The sequence below is a fragment of the Rhineura floridana genome, chromosome 3 (assembly GCF_030035675.1).
Source record: "Rhineura floridana isolate rRhiFlo1 chromosome 3, rRhiFlo1.hap2, whole genome shotgun sequence".
NCBI lineage: Eukaryota > Metazoa > Chordata > Lepidosauria > Squamata > Rhineuridae > Rhineura > Rhineura floridana.
This window is the reverse complement of record NC_084482.1, coordinates 323,088-344,147: the sequence shown is the minus strand read 5'-3', so window position 1 is coordinate 344,147 and position 21,060 is coordinate 323,088. Positions and strand designations below refer to the sequence as shown.

The 21,060-nt window shown below is 41.5% G+C and overlaps 1 protein-coding gene across 4 annotated transcripts in view; it reads left to right on the top strand.

Moving 5' to 3' along the window:
• The first annotated feature begins 7,298 nt into the window (after nt 1–7,298).
• ANGPTL6 (angiopoietin like 6) overlaps nt 7,299–21,060 on the top strand; it is a 62,152-nt gene continuing 48,390 nt past the window's right edge. The window contains exons 1-2 of one of the 4 annotated variants that reach the window (XM_061621645.1): nt 7,299–7,363; nt 7,807–7,903. The gene's annotated coding sequence lies outside the window, so the exon portion shown is untranslated. Of the gene's footprint in view, nt 7,364–7,527; nt 7,597–7,673; nt 7,904–20,972; nt 21,000–21,060 lie in introns of those variants that run through there. The other 3 variants (XM_061621644.1, XM_061621643.1, XM_061621646.1) reach the window with 3 other exon arrangements.

The following is a 21,060-nucleotide window of genomic DNA, read 5'->3' as shown; positions in this document are numbered from 1 at the left end:
TATTTAACATCCACTTGCACTTACTGTATACTGGTATTTGCAGGAAATAACCTTGTCTAGGGAGTACATGACCACCACAGGGAAGATGAATCCCGATTGCTAGGAAGAAAAGAAGGGCAAACTACAGAAATTCCAAGGACTAAAAATGAGGCAGAAGCAGGAAAGACAAGTGCACTTAAGGAGAGGGGGACTCCAGGGATTATTATACTTTGGTGTCCAAACAACCCACACATCGGTCACAACTCTGGAAAAACACTGAAAGGTGGGAGCAGCCAGACTGGGTCATCTCACAGAAATTGATTAGAAAGTTGCTTGCGCATTTTGGTTTATAAACTTCCAGGAGGGCTAGAAACTTTTTTTAATGGAATAAAAAGCAGACAAGATTAAACCTTAGAGTCTGGGTCGCCTGTGAGCGTGGACCCTGGTGCAATTGCTCTGTTGCACCATTATAAGCCAGCATTAGTTGTTGCTGTTATTATTATTATTAGATTTACATTTGTATACCGCCCCATAACCAAAGCTCTCTGGGCAGTTTACAACAATTAAAAACATTAAAAACAAATATACAAATTTAAAAACACTTAAAAAAAAAGCAATTTAAAAACACATGCAAAAATGCCTGGGAGAAGAGGAAATATTAGTTCTGTTCCATACTATCCTTCAAGACCAAAATTGTTTGCAATGACACACACTTCACCCACATAATGCAAATAACCATGCCAGCTGACTTTTGTGTTGTTAGATGATGATGATGATGCTTCAAGAGGAGGAAATTTCTAGCCACACGTTTGTTCTTAAGGCAAGAGGCATTATTACAGTTTAGAGATGCCTTGCAACCAAGCAAAACCACTCATGGAGGGTGTGGAGCGTGACCAATAAGAGGTGCAGCCTGAGGAGAGAGTGAGATAAAGAGGTCTGGGTGACTGCATTTGTCTTCTGGAGCTGAGGTTCCCAACCCCTGGTTCAAGATAATTAATGTCTTAACTGTTGCTGGAAATGGGCTAAGAATAGCCAGGATGCAGATTGTTTGTCCAAATAAACACTGTGATTAGTTAAGCTAGGTTACTTCCAGACAACCTGTTTAATAAGCATTCATCTGAGGTCCACACCATACATTTAAAGCACATCCAATGCATATTTAAAGCACATAACTTCCCCCAAAGAATCATGGTAAATAGTTTGTTAAGGGTGCTAGAAATTTGTAGCTCTGTGAAGGGAAAAACCACAGTTCCCAGAATTCTTTGAGGGAAGTCATGTGTTTTAAATGTGTATATGTGTAGTGTGAATAATGTCCTCCCACACTTTCCAGTGCATTTTCTCGTCACTTTCCTTGTCGCAAAAACTCTGATATTTTGGGGCAGTGGGTTTGTTGCACAAGAGCATAAATTAGCCTTAATTGCGCACCCTGAATTTGCTGGTATGTGACTGAATTCCAACCAAAAACTGCTGCAGTATGGAAGTGCCCCTAGTTTCTCTTTTATTTTGCATTTTAAAAAAGTCCTAGATGTGGAACAAAGGTCACAACAAGGCACAGAATTAGGCATAGGTCAAGCAAGAAACAAATAGAATAAAATAGGTGAGAGCTTAAAGGCAGGCAGTGATCATTCTGTTCATCTCAGGATCAGTCTACAGCAGCAAACTGTTTTGGAAGTAAGACCCTGCAGTACAAGGTGCTCTTCCTTCCTAAAGCAGGCACTGGCGATGACATTCTCCTCTCCTGTCTCCTTGGCTTGTGCCCTGCTTTCCAGAGCAGCTGTTCCTTGGCCTCCCAATAAAGCAGTTGAAAATAAAACCACATGGTGACCTTCAGAGCTTTGGAACAAAAGGGTAAGGTGGGTGCTACACGTTCAATCCCACATTTTTACAGTGGGAGTTGTAGTACTAGGATAACTACAGGAACCTGCCCATAGGCAACCTACCAGCCTATCTGTGGCCTACTAGTCCTCAGCCCATCTGGGCCCAATTCTCTGCTTGAACCAGCTAGAAGCAATGTGCAACATTCCCTCCCCTTGATAAATCTGCCATGTTGTATGCATTCTCTCTACTATACTGTAATAAAGAGAACTATAAGAAGAGTATGGCAATCCTTTTAACTGGGCCAAAATCCAGTGGTTAAAGAAAACTTGAGATTTTGAGTCCTACGCATAGCTTTTCCAAGTGTGTGTGGTCAAGTCACATTGCACTAGCAATTATTGTCTGCAACTGGAGATGGGCTGATCATGTGGTCAGTTCCCACACAAGGCAACATGGAAGCTGCAATCATTCCACACTGGTACGCATTGCTAAGAACCCCCCATTTCCAACTGGTGAGATTGTTCCAGGAAAAGTGCTGTAGGGCTTAGTTTCTTTTGGATGAGAGAGCACTGAAGACTTCGGGTGTTTTTGTAATATTTGCCTTTTTAAAAATTATACAAGCGGAGCATAGGCGGAGGCAAATTTACATTCCTACAGCAAGCAGCTTCTTGAATCCTGCATCCATCAGTTTCCCAGATAGTGCCTCTGCTCCCCAAAATGCTTCACATGCTGCATGCTCACAGGTTTCTGCCTAGTCTTCTCAATTCAAACGGTAAAGTGGCTCCAAATTCTTTTCCTTCCCCCTCCTACTAGCTAGACCTTTTTGGGTACACTTGGAATTTTGAGAAAACACCATGGGCATCAGTTACACATTGGCTGCCATGGGGGTGTTTAGGAGAGGACAAGCCAGTGCAAGCGAACAGGAACTGAGCAGAAAGAGGAAACAGTCTCATGCATTGTGGATTTTTGAAGGGATATTTACTGAGACCTTTCGCAGGCACCATAGGAGGTGCAGCATTGGCAACTGCTAAGCTAGATGTAGTTGACTTTCAAAACTTTGATGGGTATTCTAGTCCAAAAGTTAGAAAGAAATTCCGGTCACAACCACACCATACATTTAAAACACTTGCACTTCTGTAACAATCATGGCTTCTCCCAAAGAGTCATAGGAACTATTGTTTGGTAACGATGCTGAGAGTTTTTAGGATATCCATCTAACATAGCTACAAGCCGCAGTTCCCAGGATCCTTTGGGGGAAACCATGGCTGTTAAATTAGCATAATTTAAGTGTATGGGGTGGATGTCCTAACTATTCTATGGCACTGTTTTACAAATTCTTGACATTCAAAGCCTGGAAGTTGAAAGTGCTTGCTTTTCTTAATGCTGAATTTCCATAATGTGATAAATTGCTTTGTCCTATGTTAACGAAGGAAGCATAGGCCTTATACTGAATCAGACCATTGGACCATCTAGCTCAGTACTATCTGAGTGGCTGGGGCTCTCCTGGGTTTCAGGCAGGGTTCTCTCCCAGCCTGACCAGGAGATGCTGGAGATTGAACCTGGAACCTTCTGCATAGAACCTGGAACCTTCTGAATCATAGACTCATAGAGTTGAAAGGGGCCTATGAGGCCATTGAATTCAACCCCCTACTTAATGCAGGAATCCAAATTAAACCATATCCAACAAGTGGCTATCCAGCTGCCTCTTGAATGGCTCCAGTGTTGAAGAGCTCACCACCACCCTAGGGCATTGGATCCATTGCAGAACCACTCTTAACAGGAAGTTTTTTTTCCCTGATGTTCAGCTGAAATCTGGCTTCCTGTAACTTGAGTCCATTATTCCATGTCCTGCACTCTGGGAAGATCGAGAAGAGATCCTGGCCCTTCTCTGTGTGGCAGCCTTTCAAGTACTTGAAGAGTGCTATCATATCTCGCCTTGGTCTTCTCTTTTCAAGGCGCTTTAGACCTGGTGCTCAGTGGGGTAAAACTGCCCCTGAAGGACCAGGTCCGCAGCCTCGGGGTCATCCTTGATTCCCAGCTGTCCATGGAGGCTCAGGTTTTGGCAGTGAGCCGGGCAGCTTGGTTTCAATTACATCTAATACAGAGGCTGCGACCCTATCTGCCTGTCCATCTTCTCCCACGGGTAGTACATGCGCTGGTCTCCTCTCGCTTAGACTACTGTAATGCGCTCTACGTTGGGTTACCCTTGAAAACGGTCCGGAAACTGCAGCTGGTACAGAATGCGGCGGCACGTTTGATTACGAACAGCCGTCGCCGTGATCACATCACTCCGGTGTTACAAGATCTACACTGGTTACCAGTTGTCTACCGGGCCCAATTCAAGTTGTTGGTACTAACCTTTAAAGCCCTATACGGTCTCGGCCCAGCTTATCTGAAGGAACGCCTCCAGCATCAACAAATATGCTGCCTGACTAGATCAGCCACTCAAGACCTTCTCTCGGTCCCACCAGTCAAAACAGCTAGACTGGTGCGGACCAGAGAGAGGGCATTTTCAATCGTGGCCCTCACCCTCTGGAACTCTCTCCCTTATGATCTTCGCCATGCCCCCTCCCTGCCAAGTTTTTGCCAAGCCTTGAAAACCTGGCTATTCAGGCAGGCCTATAAGATCCCTGGAGTAGCCTAATTTTATTGGTTTTAGCTATGGGTGGGTTCGGTTTCATTTTATATTGTAGTTCTTGGGTTTTTATGTAGTTTGTATGTTGTATTTTACTTGATCTTGTACGCCGCCTACAGTGGCCGCTTGTGCGGCCAGATAGGCAGCCTAGAAATAAAATTTATTATTTATTATTATTATTATTATTATTATTATTATTATTATTATTATTATTATTATTATTATTATTATTATTATAAAGCAGATGCTCTACCATTGAGCTACAACCCTTCCCAAGTGTGTACACTATTTCTGGAGTACAAATGAGTTGGTGGATTGTTGCCAGCAGTGCAAAACCAGCAAATGCAGGCCACCTAACTCATTTGTACAGCAGAAAGAAGCTGTAGAAGGTGAGTCATGGACAGGCAGGAGGGTTCTTATTCCTGCTTTGCTGTTAAAAATCAGACATGCATATATCCAGACATCCACTCTTTCTATGTGATTGAGGCATTCAGTGTTCAAAGATGCAGAAATGCCATTGACATGCCCTGTTTGACCCAATCCAGTTTAGTCAAGGTCCAGGGATGGGGAATTTGTGGCCCTCCAAACGTTGCTGGACTGCAACTCCCATTCTTCCCTAACCAAGAGCAAATGAGAGAACTTAGAGTCCAACAATGTTTGGAGGGTCATCAGTACCCATCCCTGCTTTAAGTGGAGATGAAAACAACTCAATCTGTAGACCAATCCAAACATGCATAAAATGAATGAATGCATTTGACATGTTTTTTTCTCCTTGTAACATAAGCAGCCACATTCCACCCTCCCCCAAGCAGGATCAGGACTGCAGCATTCAGGAAGATTTATCCCTTTCTCTCCTGCCACAAATCCCCCTCCCAGAAGCTGCAGTTAGCACCAGGACAGGAGATACCAATGGAAGATTCCCCCCGGGGGCTAAAAGCAGCTTTGGGGGTGGGTGGAAGGGATTTCTGGCAGGACTGCAGCAGTGGGGAAGTTACTTAACTCCTATCCCCATGCACCATGGCCCTAAAACCATCTACAGTGCTTATACACCTGGGATGGGGAACCAGTGATCTCCAGATGTTGCTAGACTACAACTCCCATCATTCCTGACCATTGGCCATGCAGGCTGGAGCTGCTGGGAGCTTGAGTCCAACAGCATGTGGAAGGCTGCAGGTCCTTTCTCCCTGATATAAACAATGTGCTCTGCCACTGAGCTACAGTCCCTACCTTAAAGTTATATCTCCCCTCTCACATTTGCACATAGTGCTGTAAACAAGACTGCTATGTAAAATATGGAGCCGTTCTCATTAGGCTCTGTCCAAGTGGAAACAGCTAAGGAATCTATCACTCTGGTTGATTTGCAGCTCCAGCAGAACCCTATTTCTTACGCTTGTTGGCTGTTCTACGGGTGGCAGCTTTGCAAAATTAACCACAATGTCTCCTGGAATGCTCCCAATGCTGGTAATCTGTCTCTAATTTTCCAGGCCTTAGTTACTCTGTTATTGGCAGCTTACACTGATGCACAGATCTGCTAAATGGCTCTTTCAGCCTTATTAAAGCATCATCAGGTACAGTTGTGAATTAATATATGTCATGCACACAGCACTTCTAATTCACAACAAGGTTTTAAAATTTATATAGGGACAGGAAACCTGTGGCCCTCTAGATGTTCCTAGACTCCAATTCCCATCAGCCCCAGCCATCATGGCCAATGACCAGGGATGATGAGAGTTATAGTCAAATATCTGGAGGGCCACAGGTTGTGTGTTCTTAGCTTTGCACTCTTAGCTGCTTTATCCTAATAGCCAAGGATTGTTGCCACGTTTTCACTGTCTGTGCTCCTGGTAATGTAACAGCAACCCAATCCACATAAATTTAACAGGCTAAGCTTCGCCCACCACTTTTTCTACGGTAGGAGAAAGCTTCACTTGCTAAATTCCTAGCCACCCTGAGAATACCAAATAGGCATTGAAGGTGCAGAATATAAATCTTATAAATACATACATAAATAAAATTTCCGAGGGACAGGCTGTTTTTAAAGACACTTGTACATTGCCAATGAAAAAACTGGCAACCCTACAACAATCTTGTGGGATGTATTGCCTATGATCCCCATTTTACAGATGGGGCTTAACACTGAGTATTATTATTATTATTATTATTAATTACATTTGTATACCGCCCCATAGCCGAAGCTCTCTGGGCGGTATACAACAATTAAAAACAAATATACAAATTATACAAATTTAAAAACACTTTGGAAATTGTGGCTCTCCAGATGTTGCTAGACTACAACTCCCATCATCCTGACCATTGGCCATGTAGGCTGGAGCTGATAGGAGCTGGAGTCCAACAACATCTGTTTGGATGCAGGTTAGCCATCCATGGAGTATGGAGACAGCTTTAGAGCAGCAAACGGAATGAAGGAAATTGTGGGGGGGGGAGAAGGGGGGGAAACAGGGCTGAGGTTCCCATCCAGTCCATCCCAGCTTCTTTTTTAACATTAAAGAAAGTAAGATCTGATCACAACTGTAGTGATAAGCCTAAGTTTGGCCCTACAGCAACTTTGTCCTGAGGCACAATAAATGTCTTTATTATACCATAATTGCTGACCTCTAGTCTGCCACCTAGTGAGTTCAGGGTTTTTGAACCAGCGGCTTCCTGAAGCCCAGGGCACATTCTTAACTATACATGGCACCAGGATTTAAAGAAATTGCTTCCTATACCTATAGTTAACTAAAACACCAGCCTTGCAACTTGAGAAACAGCTTTGCAGACATACTGTGAGTGAATCTGCTGAGTTCCCCCCTCAGCTCCTCTTCCCAAACAGTGTTTAGTAGAGTCAAGACACTCCAAGTGACAGGAGACTCTTGTCCGTAAGAAGCTTGCTGCCCCTGACATTTGCCGCACCTCTTCTGAAGAGACTGTCCCAAGGTGGGTTCCTCCTCTTCCCTACTGACATTGCTTGGATGGGGGGTGGGAAGCTGCCTGGCAGCCATGCTCACGAGACTGGGTGGAAAGTTTTGGCTGCCAAACCCCAGCTTCCAGATCAAAGATGCTGAGCGAGCGAGTGAGCGAGAGACGTGCACACAGAGAGCAGAGAGAATGTGCGTGCAGCTCTCCTCAGCAGGGAGAAGGCCTTAAGGAGCCTCTGGAAGGAGCGAGATGTAAATATTTACAGCTCTTGATTGTGAGGTCAAGAATGATGTTCCCATCGGAGGAGACTGCTTAGCCTCGGGGGAAGGGAAAGAGAAGGGCTGCCAGGCCCTGCCTCGTGTGGGAAGAATGTGATGATGGGGGGAATGGAGCATTTGCTGTGGGTTCTGTTTCTTCTAATGGAGACCTCCATTCCCTTCTTTTTTGTACTCTGCTGCTAGATAACCAACCAGCCTCAGCAGAGACCCCCACATCCTTGAGGAGGTGAGTGGAAGAGCGCATTTCATCTCTGGAAACCTAGAGCCTGGTAAATTACAGGTAAGCACAGATCTCAGTTAATTTCGCCCCATGATGTTTAACCTGACTCTTGAAAGTGGCATTTAATGTTAAACAGAAACAGGGGAACATCTTTTGTGATTCTGGTGTAACATCTAAAGAAGGAGAAATGCATGCATTGACCCCACATTGAGATGCCCAGTTAGTTTCCAGGTATGTTCTTGCATATCTCGCCATGGGGAAGATGCACTTGTTTTCCTGATAGAGTCTTTATGACTTGGGCAAGCTGTGTCCCTCCAGATGGTGCTGGACTACAGTTCTCATCGTGTGTTTTGGACACAACTATCTTGCACAGAGGACCTTGGTACCAAGGATGACAAAGAATTTAACAACCAATAGTGAAGTGCAGATTAAGCATTCGATTCCTGCACCAAAAACACAACCCCTTGGGTGGGTGGGGAAGAAATCTATGTCTCCCTCAGACTACAAATGTACCATCAATGCTACTACTACTACTACTGCTACTATTACTACTACTACTACTACTACTTTCAGATAAATCAAAGAGAAGGGACCAAATCCCAAATTAAGGCCGGGGGGGGCAAACTGCACATTCCACTAAACACATGACCTTTTTATAAACCCAAATAGCAGGTGCAGGGAACTCAGATCAGGATTGGGATCATAAGAGGAAGAAAGGAGGAGTTAAACCTTTCTCTTCCTGCCAGGGTCCAGATAAAAACTGACATCCTTCCCCCCCAAAGTTGCTGTTTTGCTCTATGGTGCCAGTGGGAGCTTTCCCTCTAATTCAAATAGCAGATGGGGAGAGGGATTTTTGCCAAGACCATGGCAGAGAAGAAAAGGGTTAAACTCTCTGCTCCCCACCTACCACAGTCCCAATCCTGAGGGGTTGCTATTCTGATTTCTAAAAATAGTCATTAATGCAAGAACAAATGTAATAAAACTTGCCTTTTCTTATGCTTCGCATTGTTATGCACTCTTCACTTCACCAGGCAGTGAGAACTTGCAGGGGCAACATGCTGATTGCAGGTGGGGAGCTCATTTGACTGAATGCTCCTCCTTACAAAAAATAATTCTGTATACATAAGAAAACTTGCATGTCAGGGCTTTTGCCTTGCCTCCTTCTTAGCATGCTAGCTTTCTACATGCAAGGAATGTTTTTCTATGGAGGAAGCATTCCATCATGTGAATCCCCCGACTACACATATGCAGTCTGTAGAGGACCATCCCAAACACAGTTTTATCACATCAGTGAGAGATAGGCCTATGTCTCAATTCAAAGTGCAATCTTGTTTCAAATCTGGTTCTAGCTCTGAGAGATGATGTCAACATGTGCATTCCAGTTCAAACATCCTCCACTCCCTTTAGGGACCATTCAGGTTCAAGTCACTGGGCCACTGAATTGCAGTGATCAAGACAGTCCAACTTGTAATGCTGTGAAACGTTTTGTACTTGGGAACTGATTTTCAGAGGACAAAAAAGTACATACATGGTATTAATAACAAAGGATGCTCATGTGTATAAATCGCTGCTTTCTCCTTCAAAATACATGTATGGTTGGAGCCAACCCTTTCCTTGTCAAGGCATATGCATATTTTAATACTAAAGGGCACATTTTATTCCTTCTGATGCTTTTCACAACTGACTGAATTTATACTCAAGAATTGGTTCATGGCTACAAAATGTATTGTACTAAGAGGTACTTCTAGACAACTGCTTTCACTAGGAATATTGGGGTCAGTCGGTGACCAGCTCTCAGACCATTGGTCCTTTAGCCCAGTAACATATATCCTGTTCTGACTGGCAGTAGCTCTTCAGGTTCTCAAGGAAGACCTTTCACATCACCTACTATTTAAGGGATGGGGACAGGGTGTCTGTCACCTTCCAGATGTTGTTGGACTCCAACTCTCATCAGCCACAACAGCCATGGCCAAAGGTCAGGAATGCTGTCGGCCACACAACATCTGGGGGTGCATTGATTGTCCATTATCCCTAATCTGCTACCATTAAGCCACCATGTCGAATTTTCAATATGGGCAGCTACTGTTAAGATAGCTGAGTTAACATTTGGGGAGTGCTTTGAACATTCATAAAGCACTATATGCAAAGTTATTATTGTTGCAATTTCTGGTTTTGTGCCACAGTTGCGAGGCTACCAGTGCTGATCCTGCACATCTTCAGCACAGTCGGATCAGCAGTATGGTCCAGGAATGATGTTTGAGTTTGAAAATCCAAACGACTCTTTTATCGTACTAATTAATATGGGGCAATTAAATTCTCCTGCACAAAACATCACTGAAAGAGGAGATGCTGTGTGTGTTTGAAGATGTGTGAAGATGTGTAGAACTCTAGCCTCTAGCTCTGCTGCCAGCTGGGCACCTCATAGCAGGCTGCCTCTGGATTCCTTGTGTGGATTTTGGTTGTCAGACATTCTGATCCTTTGTGTACGTCACAAAAATGCTGCTGGCACCAGGAAAGCAGCCTCCTGGAAGTGTCCAAAATGGGAGAGAGCCAGAAACATTGGCACACTGTTGGATGCAACGAACCAGGGCATTTGATTCCTTTTTTTTTATAATAATTTTTTTATTATTCAAATTTTTATAAAAACAAATACAAATACAACAGAAAAAAAATAAAATAAAAAGAAAAACGACTTCCGATTTGTCACAGATCAGCTATAAGTATATCATATATATCAAACCTGTCTCCTAGAACATACGAAATTCACTTTTTTCCAAAGTCTATCTTAATTAATTGTCAAATCCCATTATCATCATTTCATTTTTTTCTTTCAACAAAAAGTCCAAGAGAGGCTTCCATTCCTTAAGAAATGTGTCTGTCGATTTTTCTCTAAGTAGACATGTCAATTTATCCATCTCTACTAAGTCCATTAATTTCAATAGCCATTCTTCCGTTGTTGGTGTTGATTCCATTGTCCACTTTTGTGCATATAATAATCTTGCTGCCGTAATCATATATAATATTATTCTTCCATATTTCTTTTCTATTTGCTTATCCATAAAACCCAATAAAAAAAAATCTGGTTTTGACTGAATATTTATCTTTAAGATTTTTTGCATCATCCTACCTATCTGTGCCCAAAATAATTTTGCCTGTTTACACAACCACCACATATGATAAAAAGATCCTTCTTGTTGTTTACATTTCCAACATACATTAGAAACATTACTATACATTTTTGACAACTTTTCTGGAGTCATATACCAACGATACATCATTTTATAAAAAATTTCTTTAAGATTATAGCATAATGTAAATTTCAAACCTTTTTTCCACATATTTTCCCATTGATCCATTTGTATATTATAACCAAATTTTTTTGCCCACTTAACCATATACTCTTTTACTTGTTCTTCTTCCATGTCCATTTTTAATAAAAAATTTATACATTTTTGCAATTATGCATTCATCATTTGTACACAAACCTATTTCAAAATCAGATTTATTTATTTCAAACCCATACATTTTCTTGTCCATTTTAAATCTTTCTAACAATTGTAAATAGGCAAACCATTGTGAACTATATCCTTCCTTTATTAGTTGTTCTCTCTCTTTCATTATATATTCACCATGCACATTTTCTAATAGTTCTTGGTAAGTTAACCATTTCTCTTTTCCAGCCATTTCTCTTCTATAAAATGCTTCTTGACTTGAAACACATAGTGGTATTTTCGAAAAAAAACTTGTTTTGTATTTATTCCATATATTCAACAAAGGACGTCTTATAAAATGATTATTAAAATCCACATTAACTTTTACTTTAACATACCATAGATATCCATGCCATCCCCACTTCAGGTTGTGACCCTCCAAATCCAATAATCTTTTATTCCTCAATAGAATCCATTCCTTTATCCAGACTAAGCAACAAGCAGCAAAATAAAGTCTCAAATTCGGTAATCCCAGCCCTCCTCTTTCTTTGGCGTCTTGTAGTAATTTAAATTTAACTCTTGGTTTTTTCCCCTGCCAAACAAATTTAGAAATATCTTTTTGCCATTGTTTGAAAGGTAGATCAGAGGATATGACAGGTATTGTTTGAAATGCCCAGAGAGCTATTGCTAGTCGGGCGGTATATAAATTTAATAAATAATAATAATAATAATAATAAATAGAAACATCATTCTCGGCAATACATTCATTTTTATTACAGATATTCTACCCATTAATGACAACTGTAATTTATCCCATCTTAACAAATCTTTCTTAATCTCTGTCCATAGTTTTTCATAATTATTATGAAACAACTTTGAATTTTTATTTGTCATAATGATACCTAAATATTTCACCTTTTCTTCTATTTTAAAATCTATCTTCTCCATTAACTCTTTTTGATCTCTTAAAGATAAATTTTTCACCAGCATCTTCGTTTTTTGATTATTGATCTTAAATCCTGCTAATGGTCCAAATTCTTCTAATTTATCCATCAATACTTTGATTCCTTCCAAGGGATTTTCTAATACAATTATCAAGTCATCAGCAAATGCTCTCAATTTATATTCCTCTTTTTTTATCTTTATTCCCGAAATCCTTTTGTCTTGCCTTATGTCTCTAAGCAGCACTTCTAAAACCAGAATAAATAGAAGGGGGGACAATGGACATCCCTGTCTTGTACCCTTTTGTATTTCACATGAGTCCATTAAATCCCCATTGACAATTATCTGTGCCTTCTGTGATGTATAAATCGATCTGATCCATTTTATAAAATTATCTCCAAAGTCCATTTGCTCTAGAACCTTAAACATAAATTTCCAATTCAAATTATCAAATGCTTTCTCAGCATCCAAGAAAATCAAAGCAGCTTGTATGTCATTTCGTTGTTCTAGATATTCCAACACATTCAAAACATTCCTAACGTTATCACGTAATTGTCTTTTAGGTAAAAACCCTGCTTGATCTTCCTGAATAAATTGTTGCAATATTATTTTCATTCTTTCAGCCAAAATCATTGTAAAAAATTTTATAGTCATTATTCAGTAAAGATATTGGCCGATAATTTTTTGTTTTAGTTAAATCCTGCTCCTCTTTAGGTATTAATGTTATATTGGCATTTTTCCAACTATCCGGTATCTTCCCCTCTTGTAAAATAGAATTCATTGTATACAGTAAAGGTAGTAAAAGTTCCTCCTCCAAGCATTTGTAACACATTGCTGATAGTCCATCCGGTCCTGGCGCCTTTCCTAATTTAATTTTACTTATAGCCTCAGATATTTCTCTTGACATAATAGGACCATTAATAGCTTGTCTCTGAAGATCTGTAATTTTGGGCAAATTCTGTTTGGATATATACTCTTCTATTTTTTCTGAGGGAATTTCCTGACACTTGTACAAAGTTGAATAATATTGATGGAAAACCCTTTGGATTTTTAAATTGTCTGTCAACATCTCATCTCCTTCTTGTATCTTTAAAATAAGATTTTTTTTGTCGTTCTTTTCTTAATTTATATGCTAGCAATTTCCCTGGTTTATTTGCAAATTCAAAAATCCTTTGTTTAGCAAAATTTAATTTCCTTTCAATTTCTCTAACTGTCAACATTGACACTTGTTTCTGTAACATTTTAATTTGATTTACAGTAGAAGCTTTAGTTGGATTCTTTTTCAATTCTTCCTCTTTTTGTTTTATTTCTTCCAAGATCAATTGCATTTTCTGTTGTTTCTTCTTTTTTAATTCAGAATTACATTTAATAAAATATCCCCTCATAAATGCTTTACTTGTATCCCAAACAATATTTTCATCTGTTCCTTTATGTAAATTGTGTTCAAAAAACTCTTTTAATTTCTTCTTACATTCCTGCACTATTTTATCATTCTGTAATAAAGATTCATTTAGTCTCCATCTAAATCCAAGATTTTTTTTTTTTTAAAGTCAATATCACTGGATTATGATCCGAAAAGGTTTTTGGTAACACATCCATCTTGGAAATATCTTTCACTAAATTTTTAGACATCCAAATCATATCAATCCTCGAAAATGTTTTATGTCTTTCTGAAAAGTAAGTAAATTCCTTTGCATTGTCATTTATATATCTCCAAGCATCCACCAATTCTAAATTTTCCATCAATTCGAAACAGATCTTTGGCAATTTGAAGGGCATTTGATTCCTGTCACCCATGAGCAGTTGTCTCCCCTGCCTGTCAGGACTGACATCAGTTGTGTAGTCTGTAAGGCTTGCATCTCACTTTTCATGGAGGAGGAAAGCGTCATGGTTGTGTGCTTCCGTGTCAAACCTGGGGCATGGGCAGCTGTTTTATACATACTGGGCTTTAGCCTCCTTGACCAGTGCACCTGTATGCTCTTTGGGGCAAGGAGTGTTGTTATACAGTGTGTGTAAGTAGTAAGGCTGCTAGCAGGATTTTCTGGACTTGGTACAGCATTTGGCTAACAGGAGAATAATCTGGGGCTGCATTCAAGATCCCATGGCTGCCTCCCCTGCCCCCGGCGTTCTGGGACATAATTTGTACCCTGCTAGGGTGATGAGGTAGTAAAGAAGACAGAGCTCCTTTTCTTGTATCATAAAATAATGATTTCTTTTGGCATGCATGCCTCGTCAGGCAGAGAGTACCCAAATTCTCTCTTTACATTATTATAGAGTCCATAGCACAATTAGAGTTGTCTCCTGGGGAAGGAGATGGGGGGGCAGGCTCTATGATACAAGCACGGTCAAATAAACTACCCCCTCCCATAAACACATTTTAATAAATACTGAAGAAATCCTTGTGCAGTGAGAGCTCATTACTCAGGGTGCTGCTGAGGCCCCTTGGTAGGAGAATTGTTAGCTCAGCCAGTATAAACATCCAGCAAGATAGGAAAAACAGCTTCTTTAAACCCTGGATCATGGGAAAGCTCCTGTTGCCCGAGAAAATCAGCTCAGGGCAAGTCAGTTCAGTGATACTCAGTTAGCAGGAAATGCTCCCAAAATGTGTGGAAAGGACAGAATTCCACCCAAGACTCACTACAGTCTACATACACACTCACATGCTTAGTAGTTAATTGGACATAAGCGTGTCCATAATTTCCTATTTCAGACTGTTGGCAGGAAGGATGTTCATTTTTCTTGAGCCCCAGTTTGTATACTTTTTACATAGGACTGCTACCTAGTTTCTGGTCTTCATTGTTTTGGACAGTATCTGGGTCTAGCAAGGATGGGGGACCAGTCCCCCCCTGTTGTTGGGACTACAGCGCCCATCATCCCCAACCATTGACCATGCTGCTTGGGACTGATGAGAATTGGAGTCCAGTACGGATGGAAGGATCCGTCCATTTCAGTTCTCTCAGTTTCTCATTTTTCCATTTTTAAATTCTGTTCTCCACATTTCTGCAGCAATTTGCTTTTCTTTTTTTTTAGGAAATAAAATTCTCATAAAAATTCTTTAGCATGATTTTTTCCTAATAAATACATTTTTGAATGCAGTTTTGACTAATGTACATGTTTTTGCAAACTATTTTTCAACATACAATGCATTTATGTATGTTATTTTCACTAATATATTCATTTTTATGCACACATTCCCCTTTTTGTAAACATTGGTTGTTTGGAGAATGGCACTGCAAAATTCAGATAAGTGTGAATTTCGAAGGATGGCTGTATTTCAGTACTCACATTATTTTGGAAAGTGCAAATTTGATAGATTGACATTAAATATGAACTGAATTGAATTTCTCCCCCACCTTTAGAGTCCAACAACATCTGGAGGGACACAGGTTCCCCATCCCTGGGCTGCAGCCTTTAGTGTTTCGGAACTGTGTCAGGCAAGGTTTTGTGCACCTATGAAAAGACCAAAACATTTTGATGCCTGAAGTGAAAAATCCAAATGGCCCCAGACAGGGAACACAGTATGCTACTATAAGGACATTCTCCTGTGCAAGAACAATATGTCTAAGAGCTGGGGACGTTAGCAATACTTCTTGCCATGGAAGGCTTAGAGGAAATTCCTGACCCTACCCTGATACAACTAAGGAGGCAGTGATTCCAGACTGTGAGTAATTTGTGGGAGGGATTCAAGCACATACTGGAACTTTAGGGATAAACCCAAGCTTGCTATCCTGCTGGTTCAAGTGCATCTCCACCTCTCTCTTCTGAAAACAGGGGCACACATCGCTAGTCAAACCCTGCCCCTTTTTATTGCAAAACCTGGTAGTAGCAGCTTGACTTCATTTTTTAAAAAAATTCAGCTTCAAAGAGATTTTGCAACTGTTCAGCAGATCATCCCATTCCCCCTCCAGGTTTAGCTAATGGAAACACTTTGGTGTAGGTGATCAATGTGTTCACATAGTCTAGGTTTGTATATTTAAAGTGGATTAAAGTGATCTGTGACCCTAGCACAAAAAATCCACACAACCCCCCCCCCAACAGACTTTTTGTGGTTTAGAAAGTGATAGGGAAATGCATTGAAAAGTGTGGGATAAATGAATTACCAACGGCAAGAAGTATAAACACCCACAAGCAAATCAGGATGAATGCAGGATGGATGAATGCTCATTCTGGTTAACCTGCCTGCAAATAAATCAGACAGAATGCTCAATGAAGGCTGGCTATAATGTATCCTCTCCACAAACTTTGTGCAAGCAAATCCAAATGAATGCTGAGTAAATAGGTTGTCTGGAGGAGTCCACGGTCCAGTGCTGATTAACCCTTAGATTTATACTATTTAGACACTCCCACAATTACTGAGCTCTTTCATGGCTTTCATTAATTTCAAGAGGCCTTGTACAGAAGATTTTCCTAGTGGGTTATGCCTCAGAGGTCAGAAGTGTCTGTCCATCAAACTGGCATCCTTAATAGCACCCCAAATCTGCCAATTTGGGACCATGCCTCTATGGAATATTCCTCTGCAAAGTCTGAGCCTTCTGTACTGAACCCAATCACCTAGGCTGTAAAACACGTTAGTCACTAGATTAAAGTGTTTCCATTGGCCACACCTGGAGGGGCAACAGGTTGAAGCAAATTTTTTAAAAATGCACTCAAGCTGCTTCCAGCAGATTTTACAGTAAAAAGGGGCAGGGTTTGCCTAGTCATGTAATGTGCCCCCATTTTTAGAAGAGAAAGGTGGAGATGCACTGGAACCAGAAGAACAGTGAGTTTGTTTCTACCCCTAGATTTGTAGGAAATAACCCAGTTGCCTGCAATGCAGTTTGCCCGGACTGGAGGCAGTGATTCAGTGCAGTCCACTGGCACAAAAGCACAATGTATACCCTCAGAGGGGCCAATTTGGGGGCAGGACAAATTTAGCAAGAGTGTGGAAAAACTATCTGGTAAATTACGTTGTGGTGTGCTGGATTCTCCATTACGCCATGCCATCAATCATACCAGTTTGGCATAATGCTCCCATCTTGATTTGGACAAGGTCTCTTATTCCAGGATTTTTATGACTTAAGCTGATATAAGTCATTCCTTCTCCCCTGAGAACTCTGGGAACTGTGGTTTTGAGAAAGAGGCTAGGGATCTCTAATAAAAAAAATCACTTTTCAATCCTCCCTAAGCATAGCAAACTACAAGTCTCATGACTGTGGAAATCCAAGACAATTAAAGTAATAAAAACAAATACAAGTTTGTACTGTACCTATTGCCCTTAGAGCCTTTGTGAATAATAAGTTTATATGCTTAACAAATGTAGACATTTTTGTTATTTCATGTGGGGGTCTAGATGGCACTTCTGATGAGGAAATATCACATTTTCCCAGCACTCACACAATGATTATCTTGTTTTTGAGGAAATGCAATTGCTGCACACACAGGAAGAATTATATGGAATGTTGTTGTAATAATCCCTATCTGGGTGTGCTTTGCTCCCATGTTGAACAATACAGGCCTATTATAGTTGTATATGTGAAGGCTTTTCTGGAACCTGCAGCCCATACACACAAAGAGCCACTTGCTATAGACTGTACACATGGATGTCGAGGGAGGGACATGCAGTGTCAAGGGACAGAGTTACTTGGCACAGTCCTGGGCCTTGCTCCCATGTTGTTCAATATGTGAGTGAAGAATGCCTGAATATTCCCTTGGATAATGAGTATCCCTTGGATAATGGATCATTAGTGATCATTAGTTAAATGACATCTTGATGCAGGGGTTACCAACATGGTGCCCACAGGTGCATATGTGCCTGCAGAAGCCATCTCTGGCACCCACTTAAACTTGTAAGAAGCAGTGTTTTATAGCCAACAGAATCAGTTGTGGTGTGTGTGTAAAAACACTATATATTGTTTTTACATTCAAGTGGTATATAATTTTTTGTTACAGTTTATGTGTATGGTGCCCACAACAGTTTGTCCAGTTTGCAAATATGCCCATGGGTGCAAAAAAGGTTGGCAACTCCTGACTTCACTCGTTGTGATAAAGGGCATGCAACAATACTGTTGTGAGTGAAGTGTTCATTATTGCAGAGGGTGTCATCTGCCCCTTAGAGGCAGTATGGGAAGTAATGTTGTTGCTATTAAGAAGGCTGACAGTGGTTCTAGGCTTCAGTTGCTTTTAATATTAAAATAAATAGTAACATTAATTTAGTAAGAAGCAGTGTCTGTCCTTACTGGAAGCCTGAGAACACCTCTGACTCTCTTTGAGAATATTATTTTAAAGGAGTTGTAGTCCAGGCTACTCTGGGTCTCTTGGAAGCTTATCTGGGGGTTTGTAGCTAGGAAATAAGGAGCGGTGGACAAACTTTCCCAAAGCCATTAGAGTCCACTGTGCCTGGCAGGAGCAGCAGCAGTCAGTCATTTTAATTTTTCACAATGCCCCCAGTTACACATAATGGGTTATTAAAATGGCTGCCACAACAGGTATGCCTGCAAGAGGCTACCAATGTCAGAAAGTGTCCATCAGAGGGCACTTTGCCAGGGGGCTTCTCTGATCTGGAACTGGCCCTACCACTAGTACTCACCTGTAATGTGCAGCCATGAGGGAGAATTGGGTGGCTTCTATGCAGTAATGTAGAGGCAAATTCAGCAGTGAAGGGTCCCTTTATGATAGTCATGCCATGCTCCCTCACAGCCATGCCACCTAACATTATACAACCTTCTAAAATTATACAATAAAATGAGCTTGCAGTCTCTTTGTTTGGATTTCTGTTGAGTGATGAATGCAAGATGAGGGTATGTCTTTTTTGAGGTTCAGCAAGAACCTTGATGAGGTTCAGCAAGAATGATGGCTTCCATAAGTCTCTTCCTCTTTCATGCTGATTGGTCCATAGGACACTGGAGACATTGGGACCCAAAAGTAAGGGGTCTCTGATCCCCCGCAACACCGGATGACTTCTGCGGTGTACTTTTGGTTCATGCCAGGCTAACAGACCTAGCTAGCCAATGCTCTGAGTGTGCACCCCAGATTAGAACATGCCCCAGAATGACTTTTTTGTAATACACAAGGGTTCTGTAGCAGATCTCAATGTGAAAAGGACACCCTCATGCAGTCCTTCAGAAATAAACATGGCAAGCAATTACACAGCTTCTATTTCCAGCCCAAACAATCTTGGAAACGTTGATTTCTCTGGCTCGTATCCCAACATTTTTTGTGGGGCAGGAAGAGGGTATTGTAACAGTCGTGTGAAACTGTGTGTGTGTGTGTGTGAGAGAGAGAGAGAGAGAGAAACCCAAGCCATCCCCCAAATAAAAAGAGTCTAATTTGTTTACATTAAAGTTATTTAATTTATGAAAGAATTTTGAACATGGAAATGGACTGCCTTCAAGTCGATCCCGACATGGCTACCCTATGAATAGGGTTTTCATGGTAAGCAGTATCCAGAGGGGGTTTCCAATTGCCTCCCTCTGAGGCTAGTTCTCCCCAGCTGGCTAGGGCCTGTTCAGCTTGCCACAGCTGCACAAGCCAGCCCCTTCCTTGTCCGCAACTGCCAGCTGGGGGGCACCTGGGTTCCTTGGGACTATACAGCTAGCCCACGGCTGCACAGGTGGCAGGGCACGTAACCCCTATACAAATAAAAGTACCAAGGCTTAGATCCAAAGCACCACACACTGTCTGAGGCCTTTTCAGCTCCTGCTTCTGGGAACAGCACCACATACTCCCCTTTTCCAAATGGGGTTCTGTGCAGAGGCATCCTATATGGCACAAGGTGTTGTTACTGGGTAATTGGCAGCCCCCACTCCACATGTACTTTGTGTGTGTCCTATGTCCACAGGTCTTCCTTGTTTTACAGTAGTCTTCAGTCTTTTCAAATTGAGGGTTCACCTTTAATCCACCCATATAGTTGGGGACCCACTGATTGTTTATTTTCTGACCATATATTTGTATGGTGGTTGTAGTGCTGTTGTGACTCACCTTAGGGTCTCAACCCACCAGTTGAAGATCCGTAGACTTGGGTCTTGAAAGACAGGAGCAGGTTTACTTATGGGGCACTCTGGCTGCTGCTTATTATCTATGTTTACCTGTACATACCTGTAAATAAAGACTTACAACCCACCCCAATGAAACCTGAAAATCCAATTGAAGGGACTTGTGATACCTGTGGAGAGTCCAGACCCTCAAAATACAGTCCACCACATGACTATAGTCTTCCTTCCTTCCTTCCTTCCTTCCTTCCTTCCTTCCTTCCTTCCTTCCTTCCTTCCTTCCTTCCTTCCTTCCTTCCTTCCTTCCTTCCTTCCTTCCTTCCTTCCCCGTCTGTACTGTGTGCTCCTTCCTCATGTCCATTCCAGAATCTCTCCATGCATTTTGAAGTGGCAAGGCTATCACCCCTGCAGTCATACAGCAACCTACCCCCACCTCACCCCACCCCACCCCACTGGATTTCTGCAACACAAGGAAAGAGCAAGGGGGAGGGGGGCAGGGCTGAAGAGATCACACCCAGTGCAATTAATTTTTTATATTATAAACAGTTCTAAAACTGCCTTAAGAGGAAGTTAGAAATCATATCCTGATGGTCTGCAGTGTGCAGCTCAAATAATTTAACACTTTTTCCTGGCGCTGGGATGATGCATGATGTGGAAGGCAGGATGAGGGTCTAGCAAGCAATTCAGACTGAGAGCCAGGATTTTGGGGCTCCCTGGCTCTGGGAAGGAAGTAGGGTCAAGTGGGTTGATCTGAAGAAGGATGTCACTGGACTCTTTGTATTCTGTCTGGAACAGCCAGAGGCAATAAACAGCCAGGTAAGGTCAATACTATATTTGATTGGACTGAAAGGACGCACATTTCCACGTTACACAGAAG